Genomic DNA, 9,083 nt, shown 5'->3' on the forward strand with positions numbered 1-9,083 from the left:
ATACAACTTACAAGGCAAAAACCACACAAATTTAAAAGGAAAGTTACAGACTAGAGAAAATGTTTGGGAAGTATATTTTAGACAAACTTCCTTTAATTGAGAGAGAAAAAGACAACCAAAAAAAGTTCGAAAATGATATAAATAGGCCATCACAGAAAAAAAAAATCAAGTTGTCAATAAACATATGAAAAAATACTAGTAATCAAGAAAATGCTAATTATTTTCATATCAAGTGGCCAAAATTATGATAGATAACTTCTTCAATTTGAATATAGTAGAAAGTGTGTGTAGATTTTGTAAGGAAAATTTTGCACATAGCCTTTGACTGATTATGTTTACTTCTAGGAATCTATTCAAGGGAAATATTTGCAAACACTCCAAAAACTATATTGATAAGAGTAATTGTCGCCGGGGTGTTATTCATTCAATAAATATTTCCCAAGCGCCTCCTATGGGTCAGCTGCTGTACTGCTTATAGGGTATAAAGTGGTAAACGACAAATAGTAACCCTCTGGAATTGTTGATAAAGCAAAATCTGGAAATTAACAAATGTCCATTGACAGATGAAGTATCAAATGATTTATTGTACATACACAGCTATTAAAGACACTGATTTATGTGTCATCACATGGATTTTTCTTAAGGTAAAATGTCAGTCACAAAAATATATGTAATATGACAGTTATGTATTTAAAATTATGTAAGACTCAAAGAATCAAATTATTACTAAGAGGGTAGTAGGTTGGTGGGAGTTAGGGAGGAAGGGGGACTGTCACATTTTATTACCACCAATTTATGTAGTAAATTTAAACTTTCATTACTTTTATAGTTAAGAAAATACTCACAAAATATATATGGTGATTAAGTATTTATTAGAAAATTCTAAGTACATAGCTTCCACAGTGCATTGGGTTTTTGGAGTAGTTGGGCAGGAAGTGGAAGGGACCATGCATACCAAGAGTTTCAACAGTGGATTGCCTGAATGAGGGCATCAGATACAGATCATACTTTCTTATTTTGCTAGCGGTGTGTCTGACATTTGGATACTGGGATGTTTTGACAGCCTAAAAAGCAAATCATCATATTTTCATATTTTGAAATTATAAAGTAATTTGTTGAATATATTTCCTCTACCCACTTCTGAGCCTCCGCAATGGCATCAGGGATGGGTTCGGCTCACGGACAGGATAAGCTCAGGTATGGGGTAAGGTAGAGGGTAGGCGACAGAGATAGGTAAGGTTCATCAACATCTGTGAAACACATTACTTTGCTATGACAAGTGTTTTATATATTGAATAAGCTCTTGTTAAAAAGCCATATAAACATCTGTATCCAAAAGGCTACATCAAAATATCCTGCTGCTGATCCAATCATCTCCCTCCCCAACACCAACATGCTTCTCTCCTCCGTTTAAGCTCGCAGTGGTTGACAGTGCATACTGGCTCATTTCTGCCCACAGCCTTTCATTCATGTTCTCTCCTCTCAGAAAATCAATAGACCCACCTACACCATGTAATTCTCATCCCTAGCCAGACTACATACAGTGATTTCTAAAGAAAATCCTGGGGTTTAGTACAGAAGCACTAAATTACTTGCAGCTTCAATTAAAGTGTTTTTTTCTTTTAGTGTTCTCAGTGTGTCACACATTTTTCAGTTTTTAAAGAAAAACAAAACAGATTTTAAACAGACTTAATATTATCTAAATAGGACTGAATGCTAATGTAAACATTAAAAATCTATAGTGGGTCACATTTTCTTGAGGTGTTCAGTAGATTTTTGTCTTGCTGCTATTTTTGCTCTAAGCTCTGGCTGTTGCTATACCTCATAGTTCCAGGAATTTGTCTAGAATCATAAAATGTTAAAAAAGGAAATGGCCTTAGAGATTACCCTTTTAACACCTCACTTCACAGACAGGTAACTAAGGCCCAGAGAAATGAAGCAATTTACCTGCGATTCAACAGCTAATTAGAGTCAGAGCATGGATTAGAATGTGGGATTACTGAATTTTCAAATAGGGCTTTTTTTTTTTATACCACTTTTAAGCCTTTCCTTTTCTTTGTAGTTTATCAGAATGATGGAAAAATTAAGTAAGTAGGAGTCTTTGGGTGGTGTAAAAAGTTAAGCACTCAACTACGAGCCAAAAAGTTGACAGTTTGAACTCACACAGAGGCACCTCCAGAGATAGGTCTGGTGCTCTGCTTCTGAAAAGTCACAGCCTTGAAAGCTCTATGGAGCAGTTGTGCTCTGCACACACAGGGTCACCATAAGTCGGAATCGACTCAACGGCAACTAACAATAGTGCAGAAATTTTTGCATAAAGATTTTACTCTTTTACTGAACAACTACAACAAAGAACAAAACCCCAAACCTGAGACCGGAAAATTCTTTTGCTTTAAAAACTGTTTCCAGAAAGAAGTGAACTATTAGAAGTATAATGGAAATATCTTTGTTACTTTGACATTTCTGTACCTGATCTGTTGCAAGGGGATTTAGCTCTTATTTACCTTGGTTTCCATAGGCTGAGGGAGACAAATGTCTTATCATTAACTCCTTCTGCCATACGCTACAGGGAGGAAAGATGCCTGCTGAACAATAGTATTTTTTCTATTTAAGACATCTTTTTTTAATAAATTACTTTGGAAATGAAAATTCTGGTATAGAGAAAATGCCGTATCTTTCTCCTTCCCGAGGCAAGCATATTTAAATGTCATCTCTATAGATTTGTGAGAACTGTTGTATTTTGAAGGTCTTTTGAGTCAATACCCAGAATAGATGTATATTACCTTGGTAATAGTTTCTTGCTTTACTGATTATTCTTTTACCCTTCACAATTCCAACATAAATAATTCAAAGAGAGTCCTGATGCTGCTTTGATCAGCTAAGGAGAAAAGAAATGCAGTCAGTTTTTTCAGAAAGTGGAGAAAAATGGTTGTTGTATTTAAAGTGAAATCAATGCTTTCACTAAATATACTTGCAGTTGACAAAATGCTAGATGTTTAGGTGGCAATTATAGTTCTCTGATAAACTGTCAAATCTTGTCACAACACGTTATAAACAAGAACAGATTTAGATGTCCTTTATGACAGTTTTGTGTAGGTTGAGAATGTTTGGCTGTTAATTTCAAACAAGGAACATATTTTTCTTTCCAGCAGTTATCTGCTTGTTTATTAGGAAGAGTTTCTTTGTGCCTTTAATCTTACTCGTTTGACTCACAGTTTCAGATCATTATTGTCGCATTACCTTACTTCGTTTATTTATTTTTTTTTAATAATCATCCACAATACTTTGAGAAAACAATTTCCCACAGAGCTACATATTGGTAGAAATACTTTAAAGTTTGTTTAGTGATTGTTTACAATTAAAGTTGACTACTCTGTGTGTTGACTGAGATTTTGGTTGGAAATCTGTCATTTTATGCACTGGATGTAGAGACAGTGACTAGGTAAATAAAGCGGTGTGAAACAAAGAGAAGAAAAAGAGAAAATTACATGATTTAGAAATGTGGCTTTAATTCTGAGTTTTATGTTAGACACTTGAGAATATTTTTGAAACACACTTCAGAATTTTTCAAAAATTATCCAGTGAAATTAAAAGGCTTATTAATATAAAATAATCTTGGGATACAAATGAGGTTATGTGTGCTAAATAGTAATTATATCCTTGTAATGAGAGACAAAGCAATATATACAGAAGTTCCATAACTAGTAAATTCAAATAAGGAAATATCACCCTAGTATTTATGTGAAATATTTCTAAGTATTTTAAAACAGTTTTTGATAATGGATATTTCATAAAATTAGTAAAACAATAATCATGTTAACTATATTTTGTCAAAATGCGAGCTACATTTTTACAACTTAAATGCCTTTTAAAGATTTATTTTTTTCTTTTAAATAGTAACCATGTATTCCATCTTCTTAATAAACATTAAGCACCATTCATAAATGCAAAAATTGAGTGGAGTGTGTTTCTGAATGGTTCAGTGATTCGCAAACGTTAGTGGCATCAGAATTACCAAGAGGGCTTGTTAGAGCAGATTCTTGAGTCCAACTTGTAGAGTTTCGGGTCACTTGTTGTTGTTACCGGCCCTCAAGTTGTTCCCAGACACATAGTGATCCCACGTACAATGGAACAAAATGCTGTCCAATCCTGCACCATCCTCATGCTTGGTTGCTGATCTAACTGTGGTGATCCATAGGGTTTTCATTGGCTGATTTTCAGAAGTAGATTGCCAGGCCTTTCTTTCTAGTCTGTCTTAGTCTGGAAACTCCGCTGAAACTAGGTCTGGGTTAAAGCCCAGGATTTTTTTTTTTTTTTCTTTAACAAGACGCCAAGTGATTTTGATGCTGTTGTTCCATGACCACACTTTTGATAGCCAGTGGTTATATTAACATTCATTTTGCTATTTAGGAAAATAAAAAGTATGGTTGATTTATTTCTTTCTAGCTCTTTTCATATTCTTCTTTTCTCCATATGAATATTGTTTTTGAAAATTATATAATCCTTTAAGAGTCATACACATACACGCTTTAACTTAAAATATTTGTGTTCCAGAAACACTTTGACAAATACATGTAGTATGTGAAATTTTGCTATTGTTTTGTTTTTAAAAATCCATCAGACATTTGCTGAACATCTAAAAACTGGTTTCTACCTACTAGGCCACTAAGAACTGAATGAAAACTAAGAGGCTCTCCTATTTATTATACCATTTGTCCCCCTCACTTGAGTCTCTTAGAGCATTCAATACTGAGAAAGATCCTTCTATCATACTCTTAAATCCACTTGGATGTCCTTGATGATACTCAGCATTGTACAGGGTAAATATCTGTTAGTTTGATTTGCTATTGCCTTCTGGGAGGAAACCATTGTATTTCTATTTATAAACAGAATAAAACAGAAAAATTTATCTATTCAAATATGTTTTAGAATGAGTTGTTATGTGCCTTCAAGTCAGTTCTGACTCATAGCGACCCTATGTCCAACAGAATGTAACACTGCCTGGTCCTGTGCCATCCTCACAGTCACTGTTATGCTTGAGCCCATTGTTGCAGCCACTGTGTCATTCCATCTCCTTGAGGATCTTCCTCTTTTTTGCTGACCCTCTACTACTAAGCATGATGTCCTTCTCCAGGGACTGGCCCCTCCTGATAACATGTCCAAAGTACATGAGACGAAGTCTCGCCGTCCTCTCTTCTAAGAAGCATTCTGGCTGTGCTTCTTCCAAGGAAGTTTTGTTTTTCCGGCAGTCCATGGTACGTTCAACATTCTTCGCCAACACTAAAATTCAAATGCATCAATTCTTCTTCGGTCTTCCTTATTCATTGTTCAGCTTTCGCCTGCATGTCAGGCAACTGGAAATACCATGGTTTGGGTCAGGTGCACCTTAGTCCTCAAAGTGACATCATTGCTTTTCAACACTTTAAAGAGGTCTTTTGCAGCAGATTTGCCCAATGCATGTTGTTTGATTTCCTGACCACTGCTCCCACGGACACTTATTGTGAATCCAAGTAAAATGAAATCTTTGACAACTTCAATCTTTTCTCCATTTATCATGATGTCACTTATTGGTCCATTTGTGAGGATTTTTGTTTTCCTTATGCTGAGGTGCAATCCATACTGAAGGCTGTTGTCTTTGATACTCATCAGTAAGTGCTTCAAGTCCTCTTGACTTGCAGCAAGCAAGGTTGTGTCTTCTGCATAAAGCAGGTTGTAATGAGTCTTCCTCCAATCCTGATGCCACGTTCTTCTTCATATAGTTCAGCTTCTCAGATTATTTGCTCAGCATGCAGATGGAATAAGTATTAGAATGAGTAGAACCCTAAAACTTCCACATTGTTCTTCTTAAGGGAATCTTGGCTATTCTTGTGCCTTTGTACTTCCATGTAAAATTTTGAGTCAGCTTTCAAGTTCCACAAAAATTTTTGTTGGTACGTTGATTGCAATTGCATTAAATCTATAAATCAATTTAGGGAAAATTGATATCTTTATAACATTGAGTCTTCCAATCCATGAACATGGCATTTTCCCCATTTAATTACCTTTTTGAACAACAATAAGTTTTCATAATTTTTCTGAAGAAGTCTTGTATTTTCTTAGTTAAATTCTTATATACTTGATTTATATGTGATTTGAATGGTATCTATTGAATGTTGTATTTTCTGTTACATAGGAATATGGTTGATAATTCTAAAAGCTTATTAATTGTAAAAATTCATTTATTTGCTCTTGCTTTGTGGTGCTAAGACCTCCAATATCAGGTTGACTAGAAGTGGGATGGGGGGTGTCATTGCCTTATCCCTAATCTCAAAAGAGAAAACTTTCAATATTTTACCATACGTACCATGTTTGTTGTAATCTATCACAATAAAGACATTTTTTTTGCTGAAGGTTTCATTTTTTAAATCAAGAATGGGAGTTGAATTATATCAAATGGTTTTTATGGATCTATTGAGATTATAGTATAATTTTTCTTTTTTAACCTGTTAATATGGTGTCATGGTCTGAATTATGTCCCCCCCAAAATATGTGTATCAATTTGGCTGGGCCATGATTCCCAGAATTGTGTGGTTGGCCTCCATTTTGTGATTGTAATTTTATGTTAAAAAGGATTAGGGTGGGATTGTAACACCACCTTTACCCAGGTCACATCCCTGATACAACGTAAAGGGAGTTTCCCTGGGGAGTGGCCTGTACCACCTTTTATCTCTTAAAAGATAAAAGGAAAGGGAAGCAAGCAGAGAGTTGGGGACCTCATACCATCAAGAAAGCCGTGCCGGGAGTAGAGCGCGTCCTTTGGACCAGGATCCCTGCGCAGAGAAGCTCCTAGTCTGGGGGAACACCGAAGAGAAGAAGGCTGACAGAGAAAAAAGCCTTCCCCTGGAGCTGCTGCCCTGAATTTGGACTTTTAACTTGCTTTGACTGTGAGGAAATAAACTTCTCTTCGTTAAAACCATCCACTTGTGGTATTTCTGTTATAGCAGCGCTAGATGACTAAAGACACATGGTGAATTACATTGACTGATTTTCTAGTGTGAAATGGCCCTTACATTCATGAGATAGACCCAACTTGATCATGATATATAATTTTTTTATATATATTACCTGATCAAGTTTGTTAGTATTTTATTTAAATTTTTTGCATCTATTTTTATGAGAGAGTTTGGGCTGTAATATTCATTTCTTGTCTTTTCTTGTCAGGTCTAGAAAGCAAGATTATGCTAGCTGAGTATGAGTGGAGAGTGTTTCCTCTTTTTATATCTCATGCAAGAATTTTATAAGATATAATGTTAGGTAGAATATCTGGGCCAGAAGATTTCTGACTACTTACTCACTTTCTCTAATGGTTATAAATTATATTCAGGTGATAGGCTAATAGTTATATTCAGGTTTTCTACTTTTCTGTCAGTTTTGTTAAGTTTTATTTTGTTAATTTTAATTTGATGAAATTTTCCATTTTTAAGTTTACTGGTTTGATGCTTTTCATAATATCCTATTATATATATATTTAATATTTGTAGCATCTTTAGTATGGTTACCTTCTTCACTTCTGGTATTAGATTTTTGTAACTGTTCTCTTTATTTTTGATCAATTTTATCAGAAGTCTGTTAATTTTTATCAGTCTTTTCCCAATCATTGATCCTCTCTATTGACTGCTTGTTAACTTTATTGACTTTAAGCTTTTTTTTTATTATTTCCTTTCATCTCTTTTTTGAATTTATTTTGCTGTTCCTTTTCTAAAGTTTTTAGATGAATCCTTAGTTTATTATTTATTAGTATTTAAAGCTACAAGTTTTTTCTTTAAATATTGATTTAGCAGAATCCCTGAAGTTTTGTATATAGTATTTTTTGTTATTACGTAGCTAAAATTATTTTCCAGTTTTGATCATGATTTCTTCTTTTTTCCAGGTGTTTACGTACTGATTTTTGTTTATGAATTCTATTCATTACTGAGAGAAATATTTTAAAATCTCCACAATGATTTCTGGTGCATCTATTTCTCCTTAGAGCTCTGTCTTTTATATTTTTCTGTACCTTGAAACTTCTTAGTTACCTATAAATTTAAATTGTTATAAATTTTTGATGAATCAAGATACTATTTTAGAATAATCCTCTTTTTCTCTAACAATGCTTTTTGCCTTAAAGTCTATTTTGTCTGGTAATAATATAGTTATATTAGCTATCTTTTGGGTAGCATTTATTTTCTTATCTTTTATTTTCAATCTTATTTTATGTTTGTGTTTTAGATGTATCATTTACAAACCCTATGTATTTGGGTATTATTCTGTCTGACCTTACCAAAGTTTTAAGTTAATGAATACCTTAACCATCATCTTAGACAATTCAAAGGTTTTTTGGGTCATTTAACTTCATTTATCCCCTCCTGACTTATAACCACCGGGTATAATCATTTGGTTTTCTTCCTTCTTTCCCTACTTCCTTTCTCCTCTTCTTTCCATAATCACATTATTGTTGTTGTTTTATACATTTATATATCATTTAGATATATACACTCTTTGCTTCTTTTTTCTTCTTGCCTCACAAAATTTTCTTTGGGAATATTTCTACTAGAAGCATACCCTTACAAATTCCCAAGGTACTGATAGTGAAAAACTCTAGTTTTTAATTTTCTCTTTTGGTCTGTTAATGTCTTTATTTCACTGTCATCTTTGAGAGATATTTTTGCTAGGTATAGAATTCTAGGTTGTCAATTATTTTCTTTCAATACATTGATGTTATTATTCCTCTCTCTCCTCGCTTTTATTATTACTCTGTAGAACTAAGCCATTAATCTGTCACTCATTTGAAGATAATATGCTATTTTCTCTGGCTGCTTTTAAGATTTCCTTTTTGTTTTTGATACTATGCAAATTCACTCTTATATATCTAGGTGTGGAATTGTTTTTAAGTAATTATATGCTTGAGATTCATTTGGTTTCTTGAATCTGTGAGTTGATGTTACTCATTAGTGGTAAAAAATTTTCATTGTCTTTTCAGATATTGCCTGGGTCCCATTCTTTCTCCTCTGTCTTAGGCTGGGTTCTCTAGAGAAGCAAAACCAGTGAAGGTATATATATATATA

Source organism: Trichechus manatus, unplaced genomic scaffold, assembly GCF_000243295.1.
Source record: "Trichechus manatus latirostris isolate Lorelei unplaced genomic scaffold, TriManLat1.0 scaffold00050, whole genome shotgun sequence".
In the NCBI taxonomy this organism is placed as follows: domain Eukaryota; kingdom Metazoa; phylum Chordata; class Mammalia; order Sirenia; family Trichechidae; genus Trichechus; species Trichechus manatus.